Raw genomic sequence first — 15,293 nt, forward strand, 5'->3', positions numbered from 1 at the left:
GGCCCCCTGGCCACCAGTCAGGACCAACAACTGTGGTGGGTGTGCCTGTTCTCCCAAAAACTTGGGTGTATAAGAAATGCCTCCTCACCCTCACCCTGCTGGGCTGGTGAAGACTTCTGTCCTGATTGGGTCTCCTCCCCCTGACCAGGGGTCTCGTGCTGAGCAAAGGCTCCTGAAGTCTTTTCCACTGCATTGCTTGGTCTTGGGGATCTCCACGCCTCAACCAGCGCCCCCAGAGCTACTCCCTGGGTAATATTCACAGTCATTCCCTCCAGAGATCTAGGCTGCTCTGGGTTTCCGTCCAGAACCTGCAGACCGTTACCTTCCTTCCCAGCTTGGACAATTTCTCCTCCCCCAATTTTCTGCTGTCCCTGTCCCCCTTCTTCAAAGAGATTCACGTCTCTCTTCTCACCTCGTGGGTCATTTAGCACCAGCCACTCAATGTGCTGACCCTTTGTCTCTGTTTGAAGCCAGGACAGTTTCTGCCAGCAGCTTCTATTTTAGGCCGTGGGTACACAAACTGCCTTTGAGCCAAGGAGGTATTCAGGGCCTGTCTACCTTCTTGGAGGGCGAGATGGGGTATGAAAAAAGTGCAGCAAGAACAAAATACAGCTTAAGGTTTCAATAAATGACCTTGCACCCCAGAATCAGCCATTCTGGACATAGTGGTAGGAGTTTCATAAGTTCATGCCAGTTGATTGACAGTTCAGGCTCCCTGCCACCCCTCAAATCCCCTAACATTATAGAAAAAGGGTGCCTTGTGTGTGTGTGTGTTCTGTTTTGTTTTGGTGAGCAGAAGACCTGAGAGAGTCTGAAGCGCTATTTACAGAGATTGAATTCAACTTGTGCTGCCCAGAACTGTCTTGCAGACTGGGTTGGTTAAAAGGTTTATAATTAAGTTAATGTTGCATTGTCATTTCAGATTTCCCAAACTAGGAGACTTTTAGCCCCTCTCCCTCCCCGCCCCAAAACCCTCAAACCCACCACTAAATTACAGTCAACCCACCAGCACTGATTTAAAAGAACAGCATGAAATCATTCATCAGGCATCAGGCCCAACAAATCTGAGTCGTTTATTCCAAAGTCATTTACTAGCTAATTACATGCTGCATAATGTAAAAATGTAGCAAGGCTCCATTAAAAATAAATCCAATTGTTTGCAAGGCACGTTCTAGAAGTGCAGGTTTGGCATTTTCCCACGTTCAATGACTGCACACCCAGGCTTTGGGCAAGTGAAAGACCTGGAAATACAACCACTGTTTTTATAACAGCCCTGTTACCTTTAATGACCATTTTCTCCCCGTAAGTTCAGCAAAGTATGGAAATATTGTTGTGCTCTTTGGTGCAATTTTCCTACTGTGGTTTTGTTGTTTTTTCTTTTTTTGTCGTTAAAAGCACCAAGAGAGTGCATTTTTCTACCTACTTATTTGCTACTGTCAAAAGAGAGCACAATTCTTGAAAAAACTCAACTGTCAATTGCTAACAAATATGCAATTATTTCAGGCTGGTGTTTTAAGCCAAAATGGTTTTCATTGCAGAAACTTGCTTCTCTTGTTCTGAACAGGGATGGGGAAATGTTTTTGCTTCTCGCGGTTCCCCTTTCTCTGGGCATCTCCTAGGAACACCTGTTCTAACACACTGAGGTGAATTTCCACGAGCAGGGCCCTGACATTTGGCTGAATTAAATGCCTGTTTGGGTGCCCTGATGTGCATCCCTTCATGATGGGGGAGCACAAAGTCATTTCTTTTCCAGCCTCACAAAGCCCATCATTCCAGGACATTACACTGGGACGCTGGGCAGTAAGTGACGGAGGGACTTGGAAGGGAGGAGAAAAATGGATGATCCTGTCCCCACAATAATACAGGGAAGATGTATAAAGGGAAGTAAGTGGTAATGTTCTTGAAAGATAAGCAATTGACTGCCTGTCACAAATAATTGATGACTGAGATGCTGAAGAATGTGGCCACGATAAAAAATACATAGACAAGTGTACACACACCGCATTCGCCTGACATATTGTTGCTTTCCTCTTTGCAGGAATCTGTGCAGGATCAAATTAGCAACCCTGTTTGCTAAAGGCAATATTCTCCACTCTAGATTTGTGAAAGCTGAGCCCCTTGTCTCCCAGGGAGCCTTCGTTTGACTTTCATCTTGATATTGAATTTAACCTCATATTTTATGATAAATGCATGCAGCCCTTGGCCCACCTGGTAATAACGACTGCCCCTGCAGTGGATGTTTCATTCACCAGAAGGGCTGGGAGCAGACGCGTCTGATTACTCGAACTTCGGTTCAAGTAATTAACTAAACTCTTTCCCTGGTTTGAACCGCCCTTTGTAGGATTCTTTCTAAAGTATTTGCTTGCTTTGCTGTCCTGCCTGAGTTAAGAATACCACCATGAATAGAACTGAAGTCCTAGAGGGAGAAGGCTTCCTGTGGCTCTGCATGTACCACAGGTGGGAGCTGCGGGGTTCCTAACTCAGTTCCCTGGGGAGTCACCTTCCTACCCCAAAAAGCTCCCAAGGAATAGAAATGCTGGGCTGCCTTGGGAGGTAGGTAATGAGTCCCTGATTAATTACTAGGGGAACCATTGCTGGAGCTGGCCGAACTCTTGGGCTACTTACCAATTGGCATCACTGAATCACACCGCCTTTAAATTTGCTGACACTATGACCCACCTATGTCCTCTCATCCTTACCACGTGAGTGCGGGAACACCTGACTTCCAGACATTAGCACTTGAGGGCGTTTTTATGGTGCTGACATCATTTTTGCTTGCCCATGCTGTTTCTTGCTGGTAACGCTGGGGAATTAATGCCTTCGACCCCTGTGCCCTCAACCAGTGACTGGTTGGTACACATTCCCCGGCTCTCTCACCCTTCCAGTGGGCTAACTGGGGTTTGTGTCTACACTGGCTCCCAAAGTTTCCCCAGGGGATTAAGCTTCAGTTGCCTTCAGTGGTAGCTTGTTTGATAAAGCACCATTTACTGGGTTAGGGTTAGGGATGCCTCCCTTCTCTGCCCCCCACCCCCACTCTACAGTCCTTTACCTCCCAAATGTACTCCATAGCCTTATCTCAGGGTCTGCTTCTGGGGGAGCCCAGCTGAGATAATGACTATCTGTTCCAGACTACACAGGAGCCATGGCCTGACAGTGGGGCCTGTTGGAAATCAGGACTGGAGACCATGGTCTAGAATCCCAGGCACATATTGTGAGGGGCCTTCTCAGCCCTGAGAAGAACAGAAATAATTCTCTGATGATCCATACCTGCCATCCCCCCACCCATTGCCTCGGCAGCTGGGCCCCTTGGCCCCACCATTGCCCTGCAGTGCGGTAGCCCTGCCATCATCACACCTACGTTCCGTGAGATGATGCCAGGCTTTGTTTCTTAGGCCCCTTCTTCTCCTCATACCCCCCTTGCTTCAGAACTGAGGCTCCCACCCTCCACATCACTGTGGGCCGACTTCCTGTTCCTGGACTTTCCTGAGAATGACTCTGTGCTCAGGCTTTGTCTTGCCTATTCCCGAGGCAGCTGTCGGTGCTCGCCGTCTTCCCTGTCGCTGCATCTTCCAGATGCAACGCTGAGGAGGCTGCACAGCTCAAGGAGCACCGTTCTGAATGCTGACTTTTACTGTTTATTGTAGATTTCAGGAACGAAGCATCAGGAGACGGGGATACATGTGCCCTGGCCTCAACTGGATATGCCTGCATTTAGATTTCACTGTGTTCAAAGGCCTCCTTATCTTAAAAGTCCAGGGTAGGTGTCTTAGAATTCTGGTTCACTGAAGCGCCTCCGTTCCTTTGAACATCTGCAAGTTCCCGCGTTCTAAGTTGGAGAACGTTTCAGTGTTTGTGAATGTCATGGGCAATGCTTGTTTCTGGGTGTTTGCACGCACAGCCCTGAGTCAGCTTCTTAGTCAAGGACCGGGGGAGAAATACTTGAATTAAACACAGGAAGTCGACTGTACGCGTCATGCCGTTAAGTAGCAGATAGTAGTTTTCGGAGCCTCAGCGCTGAAAGGTGTGGGTGGCACGTTTCCGGCTGTGTCTGCCTTCTCTCCACGGTGTCCAAAGCCGGCCTCCTTCACCTCTGGTGCATCAGAAGGGGAAGACCTCGCTTGTTTGCACCATGAGTTATGACCCTTTCCACGTTCCCCCTCGTTCCAGGTGGGAAGAAGACTAATTTCCCCCACTAACAGGTTAGTCTCCCCAATATTATTTGCCTTGTCTGTCCCACCCAAAAAGTCTTGTCTGAGGCATGGACTCCAGCATCAACACTGTTCTAGTGACAAAGGAGCCCTTCATTTCCGGTAGTTGGGACGGAAGGGGTTTTCTCCAGTCATTGGTGCAGGATGCCCACTTGGCTGGTCATTTAAACCTGGAAACAGCTTAGCATTAAAATGAACATTAAAGGACATTTAAAAAAATTCCCTTAACCTTCCCCCTTCTCAAGGCAACTCTTAAGATTGTGTGTGTGTGTGTGTGTGTGTGTGTGTGTGTGTGTTTGTGAGTGTGTGAGAGATGTCAGGCTGACCCTGTGTGAAACATGGCTTTTCCTCTTCACATTCTATCAGAAATGATTTTCCATGTTTCTATAGCAACGTCACAGCAATTCTTTTAATGGCTGCAAAATCTCAGTGTGCTGATTTGCTGACCTGCCCCCTACTTGTTGGTAATCGAGAGGGTTTCCAATCTGGGGCCACCGTAACGGACATCCTCACAGGGAAAACTTCTGCTTTGATAGAATCCTCCCTTAGCATATAGTCCAGGAGTAGAATGATTGGGCCAGAGTGTGAAGCTGTCCTCTGGTTTCTGGTAAATATCTTTACATTGCTTTCCGAAAGGGTGCGTCCATGTACTGTGCCAACCCAGCGGGCACGATGCAGCCTCTTAGAGCCATGTGTGCAGAAAATGGTCTGTGAGGATTCCCAGCTCTCTCTTTTCACAACTCGTCCCCATCTTCCCGGGGAAGACTTAGAAATGACATCTTGAGCAAAAACCCCTGGCATTACGCACTACGTAACAAAGGCCCTCAGTGTCCCCAAAAGGTTAGAGATGACATGCACTTCAGCGCTGGCAGTGCCTTGCTCTCTCATTTGCTTTGCTTTGTTCTTATAACAGCTCTCCAAGGTTGGTATTTATTATCCCTGGGTAAAGATGAGAAAACTGAGGCTCAGAGCGGGAAGTAACTTCCTTCAGGTGATATGACTAGTGTCAGAGCCGGGATTGGCATTTTGGTCTACCTTGTTTTATAGAAGCAAACACTGTGATGTTAGGGTATTTCAATGTGTAGTTGAAGGAAGTGCCATGAAGATCATTGTGAGCTTTGGAGCCTCTTTGAGAACAAGGACTGGGGCTATGGCTGTGGGGCTGAGACAGTCTGAGGACCAGCCTGAACCGGAGTCAGTCTAGACCTACAAGCTGAGGTGAAAAAGAGATTCCCAGGCACACAGTCACAGGGTGTGGCTGACCAGGGAAGCCCAATATCAGCTAATAATCTGCAGGTGCTATAGTGCTAAGTGAAGCTCTAATTGGGGAACTTGATCTAGTCTAGGGAGTCAGGGAAGGCTCCCTGGAGGAGGTGTTTCAGCTGCAATTCAAAGGGTAACATGAACTAGAAGAAGAGGGTGGTGAGAGAGATGGGGAGCCCATTGTAGCAGAGGAAATAGCGTGTGCAACGGCCCTATGGCTGGTGCAAACTTGGCACTTTTGAGAAACAGAGAGAAGGCTGGTGTGGCTGGAGTGCAGAACAGGCAGCCTTGTGTCTTCCTTGGAACCAGCTTCCGTAGGTAGGTGGAGCAGGGGCCACAGGTGTGCTCCCCCTCCGGGAGGGGCTCCAGATAATGATAAAAGCACAGGTTAAGGGTGAGTCATTAGTGTATGGTACATACATGAATTGGCTTCCCCAAGCTTGTTTGCACCCTTTTTCCAGTTCAGGAGGATAGAAAGCTGAACATCGCATTTCCCAGATTCCCTGACAGCTAGCTTTCTGGATGTGAAGCGGGTCCTGTCAATTAGACACAGGCGTACAAGACTTAGGGGAAATGTGGCAGAGGCCTCCCTCCTGCCGCTTTAGGCTGTTTTCTGATGATAAACAAGGTCATAGAAGTGTGAGGATTTCTGCAGCCATGCTGCAAAGCCCATGCTGGAGCCTCCTGGCTCTGGAGAGAGAGTCGTGATGGCAGCAGCAGCAACAGCAGCAGCGGCAGCAGTAGGGACCTCCCAGGGCAAAGGTCCCCTGGTGGGTCAGTTCTGTTTGTCTGGGAGTTATTCCTGGAGGCCAGCTGAGAACGGTTCCTCTAGCCCTTCCTGTAATGTATGTAATTCCCGCTACGAAATCCCTTCCGCTATGGGATGCTGTTGATGCCCCACCCCCTACCACTGGGTTCACCTCCAGCTGTGGACACAGTTCCTAGCTTCCCTCCTGAAGTGCCTGAGCCAACCTTGTTCTCTGACTGAAGGCTTCCCACTTTCATTCTGCTAAAGGTAGGGGCGGTGGGAGGGGTAAAGGTGTTAATGGGGCAGCTTCCAGCCAATGGGGAATGGGATTCGGCTGGTGAGTGGCCAGCTTTCTGTCTGGGTGGGAAAATTCCAGGACATGCTCCACACGATTTCTCAGAGGGTCCCCAGTGAGTCTGAGCCCCACTTGGCCACAGTGGCAACCCACTCCTTGTTATATCCCTTATTGATTTCTCTCTCTATCCTGTCTCTTTCCCCACTTCCTCACTTGCACTTCCTGAGATCACCTCCTAAGAAACCACCTGCCCCTCAACCCTTGTTCCAGGGTCCGCTTTGGCTCAAGCTAAGGCCAACAAATACCTATTATAGTTTATTTAGTTACTTGCATTTCACATCTGACTAGGATAGAGAGGCAAAAAAGACTAATTTACAGACATGGGTATTGATACTTTTTAACCAAGTCAAACATATTCCAGGCAATCACATCACTGTTCTGAATTTATATGCCCAGGCTCTCAGCCTCTTCGTAACAAGATTGGTGTCCTAACACATTAAAATAAACTGCTAAAGTTGTCTATCCATCCATCCACCCATCCATTTGTCCAGCCAACAGTCATTTAGCAAACCTCTGTTTGTGGCCAGCATCGTGCGAGGGGTAGATGATAGGGAAACTAATTAGACTATCTAATCACACTGTGATTAGATCCTATGGCAAATGGGGTTCTGCCGTTTTGAGTGCCACTCTGACTTCTGAACATCGTGCTGTCAGCACAGCCCTATAAACTCAACTCTAATGCCAGCTAGTGGTCTTACCATATAAACATTCTAATCATAGCATTTTCATCTACCCTGAAAAGTATCTCCCACATTCAAACTGTGTCTCTATGTTATTAAAACACACTGTTATTAAGACACTGCTTCTAAGGAACTAAATTTGGTTTGAGAAACTGCTCTGAACTCGGAGTCATTAAATGTAGCCTTTTTTTTGTATGTGTGTATGACAGAGAGAAATTACAGCCGGCAGTGTCTATACTGAAAATCCTGCATTAGATTGCCATCAGTTGCTAATAATACATCATAATTATTCTTATAGGGTTAAGCTTTTCTCTTTTCTCTCCCACCTGCCTTGCTGAGATAACCTCGAAGGATGTTCTGAACGATGGTAGGGCTGGAATTCAAAAGCTTTCATGACAGCTGAGCTCTCTGTGCAATTCATTATGTTGAAGAGATGGGGAGGAGAGGGTTGTCTGCAAAGATAATGACCGTGCAATTTCCAGTTCATTTTCCTTGCAGCCAGATCTTGGAGGCAGCCCATGAACCAATTTCATCAAGCAGACCCTGCTCATCTCTCATCTGCTATGTTGGGAAAGAGGTTGTGTCTGGCTCAAGCAGGAACAGGCTGAAATCCTGGTAGCATGGGGGGTGGAGTGGAGGGGGGATGGGATAGGGAGGTGACTGGGGACATAGAGCAGGGCTTGTCCCCAGACTGCTTGGTACTGGGGATCTTAGGCGTGTTTCTGGCAGGCATCAGTGTTAATGGGGCTCAATCCAGAGGGTGGACGGGGAAGAGGAGATTGACTCCCAGCCCAGGTGACAGTTCTGTGTTTTCTCTGTCTTCTCAGCTTTGAGCCCAGAGCCACGCGAAGTAGGCGCTCAATAAGTGTTTATTATCTAATCGAGAAAGCACTGGTGTAAGATTACAGGCAGCAAGGAAATCAGTCATGCGTGGTTCCTCTGGGAAATAAAGTCGCGTTCTCCCAGTTCTTGCCTATGGAATGAGATTCGTGGTAGGAACATTCTAGCCAGTTGGCAGTGTCAACATTGGACTCTCTATGGAGAGGATGACCGCCTGTGTTTGTGGTGGCCATCGCCAACGATGCCCAGGAAGGACTGCAGACCTCCAGGGTCTGCGAATGTTATTGTCGTTGTGTTTCTCATAGGCTAAAACCAGCGAAATCCTGGGTGGCCCCAAGCGGAAGGCAAGCCAAGTTTTACTCACAAAGGAGGTGGTTTATTCTAACCGGAAGGTGGCAAATGTCACACTTGCCCTGTCTGCTGTGCAGGTTTTCATTCACACTTTCAAGGCTGTTTCATTTTCTTTCCCAGCCCTGCTACCCTCCTTCCTTTGTCCCCTTTTCATTTGTCACCAGTGTGCCCTTGGCAGGTTCTCAAGGTTATGGTCACTGTAGAAAGAGTAGCTTTGCTTGATAACAGTAAGGAAAAGGAAACACTAAGAAATTGCAGACAGTACCATGACAGTGTAAATTAGAACGATTATACCTATTTGAAATCTTCCTTGAACCGCCCCCCCCACACCACCTCCCCTCCCCAAAAGGAGAATCATTTATTTGCTTGCTTGGCCAATGGCAGAGACCGTTAGTTATCCTTCTAAATCGAGCGTCTGCTTTTTTCTACAGTAAAAGTACTCTCAATTTTAACTGATCACAAAATTACTTAGAATAAAGACTGCATTTCCTAGTTTCCCTTACAGTTTGGGGTGGCCACGTGACTAAATTTTTGTCATTGAGATCCAGGCAGAAGAGGTGTGTTTAGCTTCCTTTTTTCTCTTTCCTTAGTAAAAAAAAGAAAAAAACCTTTGAGGTATAATTTACATACAGACCTTACCTATACTGTTCAATGAAGTTTGACAAATGTATGCTCTCCAATCAAGATAAGGAACATTTTCAATACCTATGAAAGTTTCCTACCTCCCCTTTTCCGTTTAATCCTGTCTCTATGCCTCAATCCTGTCGTCCTCCCCACCCTGAGCCAACCACTGTCCTGATTTCCAGCATATAGCTTGTCTATTCTTGAACTTCATATGAATGAAGTTATATATAGTATGTATCCTTTTGTATTTGGCTTCTTTCACTCACACAATGTGAGATTCGCTCATGTTGTCACTTGTATCAATTGTTCATTTCTTTTTATTGCTGAGTAGTGTTCTATTCTATAGATGTATCACATTTTACTTATCTGGTCTGTTGATGGGGAGGTTTCCGGTTTTGGACTATTAGACTAAGGCTGTTATGAACATTCTTGAACAAGTCTTTTTGTGGACATGTTTCCATTTGTCTCAGAAATAGGATTGCTGGGTCAGCGGGTAGGGGTATGTTTAACTCTGTAAGAAATTGCCAAAGAGTTTTCCAAGTGGTCATCCTATTTTATATTCCACCGGCAATATATGAGAGTTCCAGTTGCTTCATGTTCTCACTGACAGAGTTATCAGCCTTTTTAATTTCAGCCATTCTGATGGGTGTACCTTGCCATCTCATTGTGGTTTTCATTTGCATTTCCCTGTTGACTGATGATGTTGAGTACCCTTTCACATGCTCATTGCATATTCATACATATTCTTTTGTGAGATATCTATTTAAGTGTTTTGCCAATTTAAAGATTGTACTGCTTGTATTTTATAAAAAAACTTATTGAGATATAATTTACATTCAGTAAGATGCGTCCATTTCTACTGCATAATTCAAAGAATTTTCACACATGCATTTACCTGTATAACCACCACCATAAGCAAGCTATACAACATGTCCATCATCTCACAAAGTTCTCTAAATGCCTCTGCAGTTAGTCTTCATCTTCTTTTCCCACTCCCAGGCCTAGGCCGCCACTGATGAGCTTTTGCCTTTATAGGTTAGTTTTCCCTTTTGTAAAATTTCAAATGAATGACTTCATATTTTTTACTCTTTTGTGTCTAATTTTTTTTTCTCAGTATATTGTTTTTGAGTTTTATCTATGTAATTGCATGCATCAATATATTTTTCTTTTTATAGCTGGGTAATGTTCTATTGTATGGACATGCTGCAGTTTGTTTATACATTCACTAGTTGGAGAATGGTACATCAACTGGTGGGTTGCTTCTCAGTTTTGGGCTATTATGATAAAGATTCTGTGAATATTTGTGTACAAGTCTTTATGTGGGTATATGTTTTCATGTCTCTTGTATAAAAACTAAGACTTGAATTACTAGGTTGTATGCCTAACTCTATAAGAAACTACCATATTATTTTTCAAAGTAATTGTACCGTTTTCTATTTCCACCACCAATCTAGGAGAGGTCTATTGCTCCACGTTCCTGCAAACTCTTGGTATTGTTAATTGCTTTAATTTTTAGCTACTTTAGTGGGTGTGTAGTGGCATCTAATTGTAGCTTTAATTTGCATTTTCCTGTGACTAATAATGTTGAGCGTATTTTCATGTGTTTCTTTGCCATCCATGCATCTTATTTTGTGAAACAGCTGTTTAAATCTTGCCCTTCCCTTTTGAAATTGGGTTCTCTTCCTATTGAGTTGGAAGAGTTATTTATGGATCCAAGTCCTTTATCAGATATGTATATTTTTCATGTATTTTTTTTAGTCATTGGCTTGCTTACCAGTGCTTTTCAAAAGAGAAGGCATTTTTATTTTGATGAAATGGAAGTGATCAGTATCCTTTTTAATGGTATACACTTTTTTGTGTGCTCTTTGATACCTCTGTCTACCTCAAATTTATGAAACTATTCCCAAATGATGTCTCTTGGAAGCTTTGTAATGTTAGCTTTTACATAAGAGTCTGTGATCCATCTCAAATTGAATTTTGTGTATGGGATAAGGTAGGGTTTGAGGTTCATTTTTTTTTTTTTAAACCCTCATGGATGTCTCGTTGTACCAGCATAATTTGTTGAAAAAATCCCCTTCACCACCCCCGCTGACCCCCACACACATTGAATTGCCTTAGTGTTTCTTTAAAAATAAGCTGTCAGCATACATTTGGATCTAGTTCTGGACTCTATATTCCATTTATATTTTCGTCTTTATGCTAATGCCACACTAACTTGATTACAGTGGCTTTGTAAGCTTTGGCATCAAGTAGTGTGAACTTTCCAAAATTGCTTTGGCTAGTCTAGTTCCTTTGCATTTATTTCTCTACAAATTTTAGAGTCAGTGTTTCAATTTCTACAAAAATGGGATTTTTTTGAATTTGGGGAAAATTGACATTCAAACAATATTAAATCTTCATAATCCATGAACATGGTATATCATTTCACTTTTTAAAGTCCCCTTTAATTTCTCTCAGCAATGTTTATAATTTTCAGTGTAGAAGTTACACATCTTTCAATAAATTTGCCCCTAAGAAAATTTTTAAATGCTATTGTAGGTATTACTCTTTTTCAAATTTCATTTTGCAATTATTTGCAGCTGGTATACAGAAATATAACTGATTTTTATATGTTATCTCTGTATCCTGTGATGTTGCAAAAATCCCCTTACTAGTTTTAATAGCTTTTTAGAAATTTCTTAGGTGTTTTTATGTAAACAATCATGTCATCTGCAAATAATTTTACTTCTTTCTTTCCAAACCTTATACTGTTAATTTCTTGCATTATTACATTGTCTGTGACCTCCAGTACAATGGTGAATAAAAATGGTGAGATATTTTTACCTCATTTCTTATCTCAAAAAGAAAGCATTCAATATGTCATCATTAAATATGATGCTAGCTATAAGATTTTCATAACTATGCTTTATAAGATTGAGGAAGTTCCCTTCTATTTCTATTTTGCTGGGAGGTATTTTTTGTTTGTTTTCGTTGTTGTTTTAAATAATGAACGTTGCATTTTACCACATGCTTTATCTACAACTACTGTGATGATTATCTGATTTATTTCTTTTATTTAATTAATATGATAAATTGCATTGATTGATTTTTTTGTGTGTTGAAATAATCTTGAATTCTTTAAATAAATCCCTCTTAATCTTGATGTGTTATCCCTTTTATATATTGCTAAAATTTTGTTGAGGATTTCTGTGTCTATACTGATGGAGGATATTAGATTGTAATTGTCTTGTGATATCTTTGTCTGTTTCAATAACAAAGTTATACAGGCCTCATCCGAAACAATTTAGCAAATGTTCCTCTTCTATTTCTTGCAAAAGTTTTTATAAGATTAATATTATTTCTTCACTAGATAGAAGTTACAGGGAAGCCATTTGGGTCTGGAGTTTTGTGGGAAGGTTTTTAATTATAATTTTCTTTCTTTATTTTTTGACAGGTATAGGCTCTTCAGATTTCTTTTCTTTTTTTTATGTCAATTTTGGGAAGTCGTGTCTTACAAGAAATTTATCCAAAAAGTCAACTTTATTGGCATAAGGTTATTCATATCTCCTATTATCCTTTTAATGTACATATGCTCTGTAGTGATGCTCCTTTTTTATTCCCAATATTGATAATATTTTTTCTCTTTTCTTGATTAGCTTTGCTAGAGTTTATTATTAATCTATTTATACTATTAATCTATTCAAAGAATCACCTTTTGGTCTTACTGATATTTCTGTTGTTTGTATGTTCTTTATTTCACTGATTTCTATGCTTTATTATTTTCTTCTACTAATTTTGCATTTTTCAGTCTTTAGTTTCTTAAAGTGGAGGCTTAGATTATTGATTTTAAATCTTCTCTAATGTAAGCATTTAAGGATATAAATTTCCCTCTAAGTACTCCATCAGCCACATTCCATAAATTTTGATAAGTTATGTTTTCATTATCATTCAATTGGAAATATTTTCTAATTTGTGATTTCTTTATGACCCATGGACTGCTTAGAAGAGTGTTGCTTAATTTTCAGCTATTTAGGGATTTTCCAGATTTTTTAAATACTGACTTCTATTTAAATACATTTGATCAAAGTCATACTCTGAATTATTTTGATCATTTTAATTTTTTTTAGACTTGTATCATGGTTTATATTTTATAAATGTCTATTAGCTTAAGTTGTTTGATGATATTATTCATATTTTCTATATTCCTACTGATATGAATTCCTGAGAATTTAAAATATTCTTTTACGATTATGGATTTGCCTATGTCTTCCTTTTCTGTCAATTTTTGCCACATGCATTTTGAAGTTATATTAATAGGTATAACTGAATTAAAGATTGTTATGTCTTTTTAAAAAATTGACCCTTTTATCATTATGAATTCTTCCTTTATCTCTGGTAATTTTTTTTTTTTACCGTATAATCTATAGGGAGATTAAATATGTGTCTTAATTTATCATGGTCTACCTTGAATTCATGAATAATGTAAGAACCTTTATTCCCCTCCCATCTTTTGTGCTATTGTTATATTTTAGTTTTACATACACTATAAATCCTACAATGTATTGTTATTATTTTTTAGTTCTTGAGTTTCTATTTGGTTCTTTTGTCAATTTTAATTTTTTAAATTTTGTCTTGAAATAACCCATATATTCAGCCATTATCTTTTCCTATAACTTATTAAACATATTTATAACGGTTGATTTAAATTTTTTGTCTGTTATCCAACAATTAGTTTGTCTGTGGATCTGTTCCTATTAACTGTGATTTTCCTCACTTTTGGTTATATGTTCCTTCTTCTTTGCATGTTTCATAATTTTTTGCTGCCAAGACTAAACTATAATATTTTTGTTTTGTTTGTTTTGTTTGTTTTCTGGAGCATGCAAACCCACTCCTCTGTCTTGCAAATAGGATGAGAGGCGAAATCGGTTAGAATGCTCGAGTCTGGTTGGGACTGCAGGCTTAACTAGATCAAGTTTACCTGTTATTCGTCTATCCTGCCTGCCACCTTTTTTGTTTTTTAAACCTGGTCGGTATTTGAATTAGGAGGAGGTTGCATTCCAGTTTCAATTATTTTGGGGTCTCTTTACATTCAATTCCATGATCACCACAAAGCTGAGTGGGATTAAGTGATTTGTCTCTGCTTACCTGCCCTTTCTTCAGGATTCCTTTCTTGGCAACGTTTTGATAGGGGCAAGCATTATTGGGCTGCACAATTATTTTTTGCATTTGAGGCTCTCCCGGATTCCACCCTGTCCTGCCAGCCCACACAGTCTGCGAGAGCTCTATACTTCGTCAATTTGGCTGAAATGGAGCTATGTTTCCAAGATTCTTTCCCTGCGCTTCTGGGTTACTTTTGACCACAAGAGACATTTTTTACAAGACCTAGAAGATAGAAGTGAAGCCGCAGCTGTACTTTTACACTCTGGAGGTCTGCAAGGGCCCTGGGAAGGCTCCCCTGCCTTTCTGATGTGGGGTGCCTGACCTCCGGCTCCTGAGATCTCCTCTCATGAGGTCTCCTGTAGCTTCTGAGCTGTGGGTCAACTGCCTGTGCATCTCTGAGAGGAAGGGTGTTAGCTTTTCCTGCAGGGTATTCACAGCATGAAGTTAGGAAAGTGTGAGTGACAGACAAGGATTCTAATTTGTCGTAGGTCCCAGTTCATCCTACGGTTCCAGGCTGTGCTTGCCTTCATCCACATTCACTTCTCTTTTCTGATGACCAGTCTGGCTGACCTCTTGTAATTTCAGGTTTAATATTAGTTACAGAGGAAACAGCTTGTGGGGACGGTTCCACCAGCTTCCCATATTGCCTAAGGTCAAACAAAGCCAGGAGATAAATCCCTGATTTGTACCAAGGGCAGTAGTTCTGTTTCTCTGACTCATTGTGACTGCCGTACAGTCAGCTAAGGCTGGGCTGGCTCCTCCTCATTCCTGGAAAATCTCTCCCCTCAGGACATGCCATATGGACCCTTCCCTATTTTTTCTCAGGTATGGAAGCTGCCTTGACCCTCTGCTCACCTATGCAGGGCTCTTTTCTTTCTGGAATTCTGTTCCTCAAGGCTTCCTTGCATTCTTCGCTCTTGGCTAGACCCATAGAAAAGTATGGTTTTAATTTTTGTCCAAGTTTTTCTTGTTGTTCCAGTGGGATCAAGTCTTTTACATCCTTCTATATCTGAACAGCAGCAATACTGGAAAGTGTCCTTCAAGGGTGGCCATGTGCCCTTCTCATCCCCTTTTCTCCTTTTTGG

The 15,293-nt window shown here is 42.2% G+C and overlaps 1 protein-coding gene and 1 long non-coding RNA gene across 3 annotated transcripts in view; both read left to right on the plus strand.

Annotated features, from left to right (window-relative positions):
- Positions 1–15,293, plus strand: part of CACUL1 (CDK2 associated cullin domain 1) — a 227,540-nt gene that overhangs the window by 76,025 nt on the left and 136,222 nt on the right. The window lies entirely within an intron of this gene.
- LOC148755158 (uncharacterized) overlaps positions 14,918–15,293 on the plus strand; it is a 45,166-nt gene continuing 44,790 nt past the window's right edge. The window contains exon 1 of the long non-coding RNA XR_016018860.1: positions 14,918–15,033. This is a non-coding gene — a long non-coding RNA (uncharacterized LOC148755158). The remainder of the gene's footprint in view (positions 15,034–15,293) is intronic.

This window comes from Rhinolophus sinicus, chromosome 15 (assembly GCF_057876585.1).
Source record: "Rhinolophus sinicus isolate RSI-liver-muscle chromosome 15, RSI-T2T, whole genome shotgun sequence".
In the NCBI taxonomy this organism is placed as follows: Eukaryota; Metazoa; Chordata; class Mammalia; order Chiroptera; family Rhinolophidae; genus Rhinolophus; species Rhinolophus sinicus.